Below are 13,330 nucleotides of genomic sequence, written 5' to 3' on the forward strand. Positions count from 1 at the left end.
TAATATTGTACATTATGAACCTCAAGTATTTTGTGATATGAATAGTAACAAAATAATAAAATAATTATTAATTTGATTCATTTTATAAATTCATGTATATATAGTTATTATGTAAGTGTGGATCGTGGACAAAAATAAACTAAGTTATAATTTAATATAATTAAGGTAATAATTTTTTTTTATAATTGTTTGATTATATATAAGCTAATGATTATTGTATAAGTGTATATAAACAATTAATACAATATTTTTTATTATTAAGTATATTTCATATATTTTTATTTATTTAGAAAGAAAATTAGAAAAAAATGGTAAGGCCATAATATTACTTTTTGTTCGACTAAATATATAAGTGACTTCTTTCAGAAAATAATTTATGTTGAAAATATGAACTAAAATTTTGATATTTTTGTAACTAGTTTTTGTTGTAAGTAGATTTGAAAATAACATACTCAAATAACAGGACTCTAGTACAAAAATTTCATTAAAGAAATATAAAGAAAGTTTGTTGTATTAAAATAATTTGGCCTTATAAATAATGAATAGGGCCTTCTTTCAGTAAATAATTAATATTGAAATTTTGAACCAAGATTTTATTATTTTTGTATCTAGTATCTGGTTTTTATTAGTAATATATTTGGAAATAACATACTAAATTCACAAAACAATTTATATAATTCTGGTATATAAATTGTACAAAAAATGTAATGTCAAAACATTATTTTTTTAGATTTCAATAGTGATTTCTTTCAGAAAATAATTTATGTTGAAAATATGAAGCAGAATTTTATAATTGTTGTAATTAGATTGAATTGTAAAAACATTTGAAAATAACATACTTGAATTACAGGACTCTAGTGCACAAATTGTATTAAAGATAAATATTTGTAATAATACTTTTTAAGATCAAAATAATAAATGTTTAATTTGACAAAATATTATTATGTATCCAAAAATGATTATTATTAAAAATATGAGCTAAAATTTCGTTATTTTTGCAACTAGTTTTTATTGTAAATAGATTAAGAAATAATATACTGAAATTACAGGACTTGTAACGCCAAAATAATGATTTTTTGACTTGATTTTATAATAGTGTTTTTTTCCAGAAAATGATTTATGTTGAAAATATGAATTAAAATTTCGTCATTTTTGTAACCAGTTTTTATTGTAAAAAGATTCAAAATTATTATAGTAAAATTACAAGATTCTAGTATATAAATTGGTATTAAAAAAAATAAAAGAACCTTTTAACGACAGAACAAAACTTTTTATACTCGATTTCATAATAATGTCTTTTTACAAAAAATAATATTGAAAATATGAACCTATGTGTTCTTATTTTTGTAACTAGTTTTTATTGTAAAAAGACTTAAAAATATTATACTAAAATTACAAGATTCTAGTGCAAAAATTGTATTAGAGAAAAATAAAAGAAAGTTGTATCTTCAAAATAAAATTTAATTGACTTTATAAATGTAGACTAAGTACTTCTTTCAGAAAATATAAAATATTTTATATTATAATATGAATGTTGTAAAAATAATAATTTATCATATAAATTTAGCAATATCGTACTAAAATTACGAGACTCTAGTACAAAAATTGCTTTAAAGAAAAGTAAAAGTATGCTCTAATGTTAAAAAATATTTAGTAAATACATCATAGTAACTTTTTACAAAAAATAATTATTTTAATTCACTATTTGTAAAAATGGTGAAAACGTAAAAATGAAATGAAGTAAATTTTCTACTCAAAAAAATTTTTGGTATTTAAGTCCCATAAATAACTTGTACGCCAATTTTACATTTAACCTAGAACGAAGGGTCATTCCAGGTTAAAAATATTTTAGCGTACCGGTTTTATCTGGGACACTTTTTTCAAGTATATCGAATATTTATATATATATATATATATATATATATATATATATAAAACAAAAACTAATTTGTGTTCAATGTTAGATTAGACAACACGTCGCTTTGGATAAAAAGATGATTCGCATAAAAAGATAAAAATGCGGTTATCTAACTGTGATTTAAGTTATCAATGTGAAAAAAAAACTAGCAATATATATTATAAACCCATTTACTCAAATACAAGCTTCTATAAAAATCAGGTACAATATCAAATCACAATTTTTAAAATAAAATAGAAAAAAAAAGATGTTATGAAAACTTGTACAAAATTTATCAAGACAAATTAAACAAAAATCGTTGTTTAATAAATTAATTAGTAATATAAATGTATGCAAATAATTTTAAGATTTGGTCAACGTATTAAAATAATATTCGAAATTAAAATTTCATTATTATTTGTTAATTCTATTATTAAAATATTTAATAAATCTTACTAAATATCTATATTCATGCAATTTGGACCGGTCTTTTTAAAGTATACCAAAATGTGCAAGAACATTAATAAAATTATTTCTTTTACAAAAATTATGTATTTATCCGATTTCTATTTTCAAAGTTAAGTCTATTTAGTCTATTACTATTCAACAATAGATGTTTCATACAAACTTAGAACGATTCTTCTAATCAGTTTTAATTTTTATTACACTTGTTTAATCACTTTGTTCTAATCGTAAATTGCAAATCGTAAATTGTTTAAACAAAAAGTGTCCATTGTTCTTGACAAGAACCGATAACAATTGAAAAACAATATTTGTTAAAGAAATCGTTGAACTGTACAGTTTTCTCTGCGCAATAAACTTTTTTAGATAAAAAATTTTAGAAATTGTATAAAATATTGCAGAAAGGTAAAATTTGGATATATAATTGTTAGATATGTATGTTTTTGTAACGTAAATTAAAATTTGTAATTATTTATATACAATATGAGATATTAATAATTTTCTAACTTGAAATCATATGCCGTAATATTTTTTTTTATATAAGATATATTTTATTTCATACTTTAAACAAATCCAATTAGGGTTGTAATTATAATTTACTACAAGTATATATATATATATATATATATATATGTAAAACTAATATTTCACATTTTGTTCAGACCAATTCAATCAATAAAATGAATATTAATAATTAATTATATATCCAAAGGCCGTTTAACTAAAACAAGGTCAAGAATTGTGTTTATTGATTTTTCTTAAAAACAGATATTTATATTATTGTATATAAAAATTATCTAGTTAGGTATATATATAATTATAAAATAATCTGAAATATTATATTTAGATTTGTTTTTTATATTTTTAATTTGCAATTAGAATTATTTTGGTAGTTTCTAATAAGATTGCTAGAAAAATCCAATGGGTTTCTAATTCATATGAAACGATTGTTTTTGAACAATTTGTCTTTCAAGATTTTTAATTATTTCACTTAATAATAATATTTATATTATGAATTAAATTTTATTACAAACAAAACAAGTTTTTAAGGCTTGTTGAGAAATTTATAAGATTTTTGGATTCTAATTCATTTGAATCGATTTGTTTTATTTGTTTTTTAAGATTATTAATTAGACGTTAGATTTTTTTACTTAATAATAATGATAATATTATTAATTGAATTTTATTTCAAACAAAACAAGTCTTAAAGATTTGTTGAGAAATTAATTAGATTTTTTTTTAAGTAACACGAATCGATCAGTCTGTTAATTTAAATCGTTCAATTTTCAAATAGCAAGCTTTTTATTTATTAAATTATTGTAAAATTTTAACGAATATTTAATATAATATTTGATTCGTCAAATTTATTTAAAATAAGTTTTTAAATTGAATTATTATAATTGATTGATTGAATAATTCGAATCGTAAGATAAAATCTATTAAATTCAAATTATTAACTGTATTATATTAAATCATTTGTAATTATATGATTTATCCAATTTTTATTTTCTCGTAAAGTGTTATTGTAATCGTCCAAAAATCAAAAATAAAAATGTTTGCATATCTTCACGTTTCAGTGGTTTCTGAACATTTTGGCACACCTAAAAAAAATGATGTATGTGTGTTTTGTGTGTCCGCAATTTTTCGTCCGCGTTTTCGGGCGCACGGATCAACCGATTTGAATGATTCAAAAACCAATCGATTCCTATTGATAGAGAGATGTGCTGATTAGTTTTTGGCAAAGGCAGGTCCAGCCGTTAAGGAGGTACGGAGCAAAGAGGGCAGAAAAATACAAATCGAGTTTTTGAGGGAACGGAGTATTTGATTTGAATTATTCAAAAAGCATTCAATTTGTAATGATGGGGAAAAGTGGTTATTAGTTTTTGGCAAAAGGTAGGCCCAGCGGTTTTGGAGATACAGGGCTAAATGTCAAAAAAATGGCAGTTTTTGAGAAAACTAAGCATCCGATTGGAATGATTCATACAACTTTCTTCTTGTGTTGACAAAACAATTTTTTTTATTACAAATTTCAATTTTTTGTATAACAAAAATAATTCAGATTTTAATGTTAATTCTGGCTAAAGTTCTGAAGCTCACTTATATACTTTGAACAAATAATTTTAACTTTGCAATTCAGTTTACATAATTCTTATAAATATTAGACAATGTTACAATATTTATAATAATTTATTTGAAAACATTTAATATTGCTCGAACATTTTGTTACGATACGGAAAGTTCCAGCAATTTGCCTTAACCCACGATGCCATACACCACTAGTTACTTTTTTCTCAATCCTAAATTTTTACCCAAAATCTTTTATTACCATTTAGATTTCGATTCACAAATTTTTCCGTTATTACAATTATCGGAATGGATTCACAAAGCCGTGAAAACTATAACATTACGTAATAGTGTATCAAAATCACCCACACACCCATACGTAACAATAACGTCACAAGTATACGTTAAAGTTGCGTGTGTGTTGTGTTATGATTACTCACGGAATCGCATACAAATAAAATGGGATAGTGAAACGCACATGGTTATAAAGCAGTGATGGTAAATCTTGTACAACTTTTAAAATATTTATGGAAACTGAATAGTGTTTTTGGAGAATTTGTGCGAAATTAAATACCCATTAATTTTGTCTAATAATAAAAGACTCTTGGACTACTGGGTGTACTTTAAAGATGCAAAAAACCGGAGGAGTGTTCTTGATACAAAAGCATTTTTCAACAAAGTACATGTATGTACTAGAGTATTCATAGCTTCACAACTATTAGTGCAATCTGAATAGATTATTTGGTAAATTTATTTAAAATTGAATACTCTACAAAATTGTCTCACAATAAAACACTTTATATCAACTCAGTATACATAAAAGTGATACTAAAAAGTCTAACAGAATAAGATGAGTTTTATTTAATAAATGAATGTATTATATTTATTCATTGAATAAAATTCATCTTACTTTACCAATTATTTATAACTATACAGACTACTTGCACAAAGTTTTGTTGTGAAAATAGTTTGTAGATAATTTAATTATCTAAATTTTGTTGAAAACATATATCATGCTAAAATTAATATTTTAGGAGATATTGGTAAATTAGTAAAATATACAGCAAAAAAACCTGTAAAAATGCACTTGCTCACTATTATCAACTTTGACACAAAACTATGAACATCATTTTTATTAATTAACTTGCACATGCATCTACAAACCTACTACTACTTTTGTGCACAAAAATACCATCAATTGTCCTTTATATTTTATCACAAAACCCTACTTTTTGCCTTCAATGTTCCGCAATTCCATGTCCGTATAGAAAACGAACAATTACTAAGTCCGTCAGTTGAGTATCAAGGTCCGCCTCGTGAAGATCATTTAAAAAAACAACATCATCTAATAAAACATAATTGTAATTAATAGAAATTATTAATAAAAGTCTAAAGTAAGTTTTGGTGTTTTTGAAACACGTTTTTGTGACAATTTTTTAAATAAAACTTGTGCGGGAAATGGGGTTATGCTAAAGTGATGATATTGAATCAAATACTTATTTTTTATTAATAAATATTAATTTCATTAATTAAAAATATTTTTGTAATTTAAACAATTTATTTAAAATTATTTGGTGTTATTGCTTATTTTAAATTTTATAATTTTTTAACAAGTTTTTTTAATTTTTTTGCAACATACATGCAAACATTTTGTTGGTTGGTATTTAATTTTTGTAAGACTTGTTTTATATTTTATATATAAACAACAAGTCTTTTTTAAAATTAAACAAGTTTTATCTAAATTTTGAATAAATATTTTCAGTATTTAACTAAAACATTGCTACAAGTATTTTTTGCAAAATTGATTAATTTCTATTTGATTTTATTAATAATTTTTTTTTATATTATCCCAAAGTGCTAAAACTTGATTTTTTGCCTTATTAGTGCTAATAGTAATTATTTAGAGTGCATACAATTTTCTAAATGGTGTTTTTTATGTAAAATTTGGTTTGAAATATTAGTAAATATTTTTAAAATTTAGTCTATATATCTAAAAATTATTTCTAATCAATTTTTTTTAATAATTTGCAACTTTCTTAAACAAAATATTTAATAGTTTCTCAAAAGCTCAAAAATTTTGGGTACTCAAGTGTAGAGAGTGCTTTTTTACTACAAGTCTTATTTATTTTATTGAATATTTATTTTAGAAGTTGTAAATATTTTTAAAATTTACTCTATATGTCAAAAAACTAATTGAGAATAAAATTTAGTAATCATTTGCAACTTTCTTTAACAAAAAATTTAATATTTTTTTCAAAGCTCCGAAATTTTGCTTTTTCAAATGTATAGAGTGTATTTTTTGAAACAACTCTTGTTTATTTTATCAAATAAATATTGATTTTGGCAGTTGTAAATATTTTTATAATTTAGTTTACACTTCTTAATAGCATATGTGATTAATTTTTTTTAATTATTTGCAACTTTCTTTAACAAAAAATTAAATAGTTTCTCAAAAGCTCAGAAATTTTGATCAAAAAAAGAGAATGCATTTTTTGCTACAAGTTTTGTTTTTTATACTAATTATCAATTTTAATACTAATACATAACTTTATAATTTAGTTCATATAAGCAAAAATTGGTTTTAATTAATTTTTTGTAATTATTTGCAACTTTCTTCCACAAAAAATTTAATAGTTTTTCAAAAGCTCAAAAATTTTGGATGAAACAAGTGTATATAGTGCATTTTTTTTATGTTATGTTAGTGCAATTTTATTAGCAGTAAATATTTTTATAAATTAGTAAATATACTCAAAAATTATTCATAATTAACATTTTTTAATTATTTGCAACTTTCCTTAACAAAATAATAGGTTGTCAAATATCTCCCTTCCGCTTTTTTGCTCTTGGTGTAATACAAAAAGGCGGAAGGGAGATATTTGACAATCTATTTTATTATGTCTACACAACACGAAAAATCTTAAAAAAAATTATTCGATGTTACAAGTCAAATTTTTAATACCAAATACAACCTTTACATTAACTAAATATTTTTATAATTCATTTCAATTATCTGCGATTTATTTCCAGTCAAAAATTTTTGAATATTTACTAATTTCATTAACAAAATATTTAAATTAAGTCAACGCAACTCTAAAAATCAAATCATTACTTTCTTTGACTTTCAGTCCAATTTTTAACCAACCACAGACTTTAGTTAAACTAAATATTTTTATAATTTAGTCTAAATGCCCAAAATTAATTTCCAATTAAAATTTTCTAATTATCTACAAATTTTCCTAATTAAAATTAAAAAAAACATATATTATTTGTCCGCAAGCAAATGCATATCGTTAGTAGTTCTACTAATGCCAAGGTGAACATCAATAAAAAGTCTGATTTCCGCGTTGATAAATTACAAATAATTATATAAAAATTTAAATAAATCTCTGTATATTATTTAAATATAAAAATCTAATATATATTTCATCTTTCTGCAGGTTCATTTGTTAATAAAATTGTTTACAATATTTGTTATTAATATAAACAAATAAAAATGACCGGTCCGGTGGAAGATGTCGGCAAAATTAAAAGTCGTGAAGAGGCTTTGAAGGAGATGAAAATGATGATTGAAGGTAAATTTATATTAAACTATTATTATTTTTATTTACCGAAATAAAGTTAAAGGTTTCAAGTATTTTATACCCAAATTTCAGCTTTCTACAACTAATAGAAACGCCAGAATATTTTTTTTAAATCAGCAAAATTTCAGAAGTATTCGCGGAATTAAATTCATGGCCATTTAGCATTTCTTTCAACGAGTTTTATATATTTATTAAACAGATTTAAAACTTCTAAATATTTATTAATAGGTATCGAATGTTATGGATCATTTGGATATATATATATATATATATATATATATATATATATAGTAGATTTTATCTTTATATTCAGCCAACAGAAAATTTCTAAAAAAAATCCCAACGTTCATAACAAAATAAACAGAGCGAAAATATGAATTATTTTCTATTATTTTTAATAATTATATAACTTGCACAAAATGTAATAACAAAATTTCACTAACTTATTATTTAAAAATAAAAATTATTCGAAAATTTAGAATAATGTATGATTTAGTTGCATAATTTTTAAAATAATGTAGTTTGACCAATGTATATTCAAAAAATTATTGTGTGTTAATATTAGGAGTAGAAAGTCGTGATTTGTATATAAAATATTTTAAATTTTTACTTAATTTTGATATACTTAATTTTTTTTATTTTATTAGTAGCAATAAGAAATTAGACTTGTAAAATGCAATGCAGTTGAATAAAATTATTTTGCATAAATAGTATAATTTGGTGAATTTGAAAATGTTTTTGTATCAAAACTGTTGTATATATAAACCTGAAATTTTAGTAGAATATACCTTGATCATTTATTTCAATATTGGTATACTTAGAAAACCTAACTCTATAACAAATTTTTAATTACACATAAAAGTTAGATGCTTACTCGTCAATTCTTATATTTTTAATTTGTGACCCCGGTTTTTCAAAAATTTGTTTACACTTGTTTTTTAAATATATAATGCTCAATATATATATATATATATATATATATATATAAAATACCTTAAACCATTACCTTAATATTGGCATACTCAGAAAACGTAACTCTGTAACAAAATTATGAGTTACACACATAAATATATAGTCAACTCTTATATTTACAATTTGTGACAGCAATTTTTCAAAAATTTGTTTTAACCATATTATTGAATATACTTAATTCAAATTCAGATATCAAGTACCTTGAACCTTTATCTTAATATTGTTAAACTTAAAAAAAATAAATTTTAAACAAAATTTTAAATTACACATATAAAACTTACATGGTTCACCTTTAGGTCTTATATTTACATTTTGTGACCGCGGTTTTTAAAAAAATTGTTTTGGCCATATTTTTAAAAATTTATAATTAATGGTAAGGTATCTTATACCTTAAACTTTATACTTAATTTTGTCGTACTTAAAAAAAAATACTTTGGAACAAAATTTGAAGTTATATATGTAAAAACTGGATATATGCATCACACCAATCCAATTAGTATTTGAGATTTTTAGCAATTTTCAAAAATTTGTTATAGCAAAACTATTATACTTGGGAAAGTAATTTTTGGGTTTGTTATACATTGAAGCTTATACTAAATTCTGAATTACCTTAAAAATGGATCTTTGGAACAAAATTCGAAGTTATGCCAAAAACTATGTATATATACTCGTATATACCCACAGCCTTAAAGAAAAATTATGTAGTACAAAAACGTTACTACGATTTACCTTGAAATTCTTCTATACATTTCAGAGTATACTTATCTAAGTATAAACAAATTTCTCAAATAAACTTATATTTATTTACTAGCCCAACATACAATCCTAACAAATATGAGTCAGAACTTAGTATAAATAATTTTTTCCCATCAAAACCTTTAGTGTATATATTAATTAGGCATTTAAAAGAGTTTGTACTTGTAAAAACGTTTGTATAAATTCCTCAGTCCATGTTTCTCTATATTTTTCTAATTTTAGAACAAAATATTTATAGATCTACATTTCAATGCGCTAAACAACATATTAAAATTCAACGTCATAATTGGTAATAAAAAAATTAATGAGTTTATTTATTTTGATCATATTGGAAAAATAATATTTATTTTAATGTATTCATCTTATATAAAAATCATAACAGGCATTAAAAAAATGTGGATATATCGTTTTCAATTGCAATTTATGAGTATACGGGGTTGATGTAGAGCATTTCGTTGTTAGAAAAGGTCATAGATAATTAAATTTTAAATATTTTTTTCAAACACATCATTTAGATAAATCAAATTTAGAAGTTATTTAAGATAAATCAAAATTATGCCCTCCTAGCTATAGGATTTATATCAGAATGCAAAATATTGATTTTAAAGTGTTCCAAGTTGCTCTAAAGCTTTGGAAAATATTCGCTCTTATAACAAACATCTCATTAATTTAATTAAAAATGATCACGACATATTTTTTATGCAAATTTTATTGCTTGTCATATATGTACTTCAGACTTATATATTACGCAAGGAATGACTACGAGAAAATAAAGTGTTGATTTCAACTTAGATTTTTAATAATAAAAAGTACCAGCAAATAATTATGTTGTAAGCAAACAATATAGATATATAATTTGTTTTAAATTTCTCTGTATAAAATGTATAGATATTTTGAGTATTTTACAAGATATTTGCAAAAATGACACCTCGACGTCTCTAGGAAGGATGTGTCTACTTTGACAAAGATTTAATAGTACAAAGAGGCATCATATTACATTAACCTTAGACAAATGTGTAGATATTTAATTTTTTATGTATTTGTCTTTTACCAAATCTATCTACAACGACTGCAATATCAATCAATTTTCCCAAAAAACGCACCTTCACCAAATTGAAATTTCTGAATATTTGTTTATAAAAATATAGAACTAAAATTTATTTAACAATGACGTAATTTTATACATTTTGAGTCCCAATTTTATTTTTTTCTTATGTCTTGTGTTTATTTATAATATATTTTTTAAACATTTTTTTTAATTGTATTCTATAATTTGTTCAAGTTTCACTATTTCCACATATTTTCATAGTTTGGGTTAAAGACATCTGATTCATCTGTTACATTTTTTGACAATTTAAATTTATTTGGCAAAAAACTTGTTAAAATACATACACTTTATTTTATACAGATGAAAAGCTTATGGCATTCTCTTCAGAACTGCATTTACCACTTTCCAACTTTTGGACAACAATCATTGAGAAAAAAATCGGTAAACCTTAAAAACGTATAACTTTGCAGACAAATGTTTGTACGGTTCTTCGCGTTTGTTTAAAATGTGCAAAAACTTGTTAAAATACCTAAATCATATTTTATACAGATAAAAAGCTTATGAAATTATGTAAATAACTGCATTTACCAATTTTTCAACTTTTGGAACAAAAACATTTGAAAAAAAAAAGTTCTGAAAAAATGTACCTGTTCAGTAGAGCATTGTACCACCAAGTATCAAGTTTTGGATAGCTCTGGTGGTACAACCAGTCACCCTACAGTTTTAAACCCTAAAGACAAAAATACAAAATTCCATCCTTTTCAATCTGTCGTGTACCACAACCTTGTATCTCAACCTTATAAAAGTTTTTACCCAAATAACTAACAACAATTCTTTCCCCAGATGCCAAATACCTTGGATACAGACTACGTACAGACGAGAGTTATTTATCCAGATATCTCCATTGTTGTTCCTGGGACCCAAAAAAGCTTGTGAAGAGCCTTAGCCTTCTGCAGACTCAAATCCGAAACCCTTCGTTTTTTTGTGGACCCCAAACAAATCCTGATGTGGAATTCAAGAACTGATCGATAAAACTGTAGTTAATTTTTACCAGGAATCAAGGATAACGAAGGGCGACCTGTTTATGTCGTCAAATAGGTAAAAATACCCACTTGCTATCAGTTGGTTAAATTTATTTTACCCTGTGTCATTTTTTTTTTTAGGTTTGGTTGATCCTTCCAAAGTAGATTGCCCAACTGTGAATCGTCTGGACGATTATTGGATAGAATCGATTTTGGATGATAATGAGGTCCAGAAAAGGGTATTTGTGTCCTGATGGATATTAAGGATTATTCTTGGCGACTTTTGGGCTGGTTGACGCCTCATAATGTTAAGACCAGCTCTATGAAGATGGAAATTGGACCTGTTAAAACAGGTATGTGGAGAAAAGATGATGCTACGGCCAAATATTGGAGGTAGAAAATTGGCTTAGAAACAATATGTACAGCAAATTTTTATTAACTAAAATTTTGTCAAGACTGTATGAGCTAACTAACTTATTTAGAAGTTATTAATATAATAGTGTAAGTGCGCACCTTATCAACGCTTGGACTATGGTTATATGGCTGAATGGTTAAATTTGGTATACCGCGCCCCAAATAATTTATTACCCAAGAACTTATCGTTGTTTCGAATTCCAGTTAAAAGCAATATTAATAGATGAGTTTATTAGCTAAAATTTTATCAAAGACTGTATGATGCTAAAATAATATTTTAGAAGTTATTAGTAAATAATGTTGTGTTCACCTTACCAACGCTTGGACTACGGTTTTTTGGTGAAAGGTTAAATTTGGTTTACGCGCACCAAATAATTTATTACTCAAAAACTAATCGTTGTTTCGAATTACAGTTCAAAGCAATATTATAGATGAATTCATTAGCTAAAATTTGGTCAAAGATTTTATAAGGCTAACGCAATTATTTTAGAAGTTATTAATATAATAGTGTAAGTGCGTACCTTACCAATGCTTGGACTATGGCTATATAGGTGTGAATGGCTTAACTTAATTTATGCACATGAAATAATTAATTACTCAAAAACTAATCATTGTTTCAAATCACAGTTAAGGGCAATTTTGTACATAAGTTTATCAGCTAAAATTTTGACAAAGCCTAAAAAATTTTTTTTGGAAGTTATGAATATAATAGTGTAAAAGTCAGGTACACTTTAGGTAAAGGTAAATTTAGTTTAAACGTATTGTAATTTCCGAGGCTATTTATTACCACAAGCAATATCTTAAGGCAAATAGTTCATGAGGCAAATTTATAGACGTTTTTATTAGCTATAAACTTCCCTAATATTATATGCATCTATATTAAATATTTTACTAGTTATATATATTTAACTTTGCATAAATATTTTATGATGCTTTGTCTAAAACTTCAGCACGACTTCAACATAAAAATTTTATGACACCAAATTGCACTAGAATGCTGGGATTTGAGTATATAATTCCTTAATGTTTATATTAATTCGTAGATATTTTTTGTATATGCTATATAAGATTTTTTTAACTTTTGGTTAATTTTAGACGAAGCTGCACGTCGTCA

At 23.9% G+C, this 13,330-nt stretch overlaps 1 long non-coding RNA gene across 1 annotated transcript; it reads left to right on the forward strand.

Annotated features, from left to right (window-relative positions):
* Positions 1–5,724: 5,724 nt before the first annotated feature.
* Positions 5,725–11,703, forward strand: LOC113372369. Its single transcript, XR_003366765.1, has 3 exons — positions 5,725–5,817; positions 7,861–7,995; positions 11,624–11,703. It is a non-coding gene; the product is annotated as an uncharacterized LOC113372369 (long non-coding RNA).
* The last annotated feature ends 1,627 nt before the right edge of the window (positions 11,704–13,330 follow it).

Source organism: Ctenocephalides felis, unplaced genomic scaffold (assembly GCF_003426905.1).
Source record: "Ctenocephalides felis isolate EL2017-DRISC unplaced genomic scaffold, ASM342690v1 CF-g0.4_SCAFFOLD_01604, whole genome shotgun sequence".
Taxonomy (NCBI): Eukaryota; Metazoa; Arthropoda; class Insecta; order Siphonaptera; family Pulicidae; genus Ctenocephalides; species Ctenocephalides felis.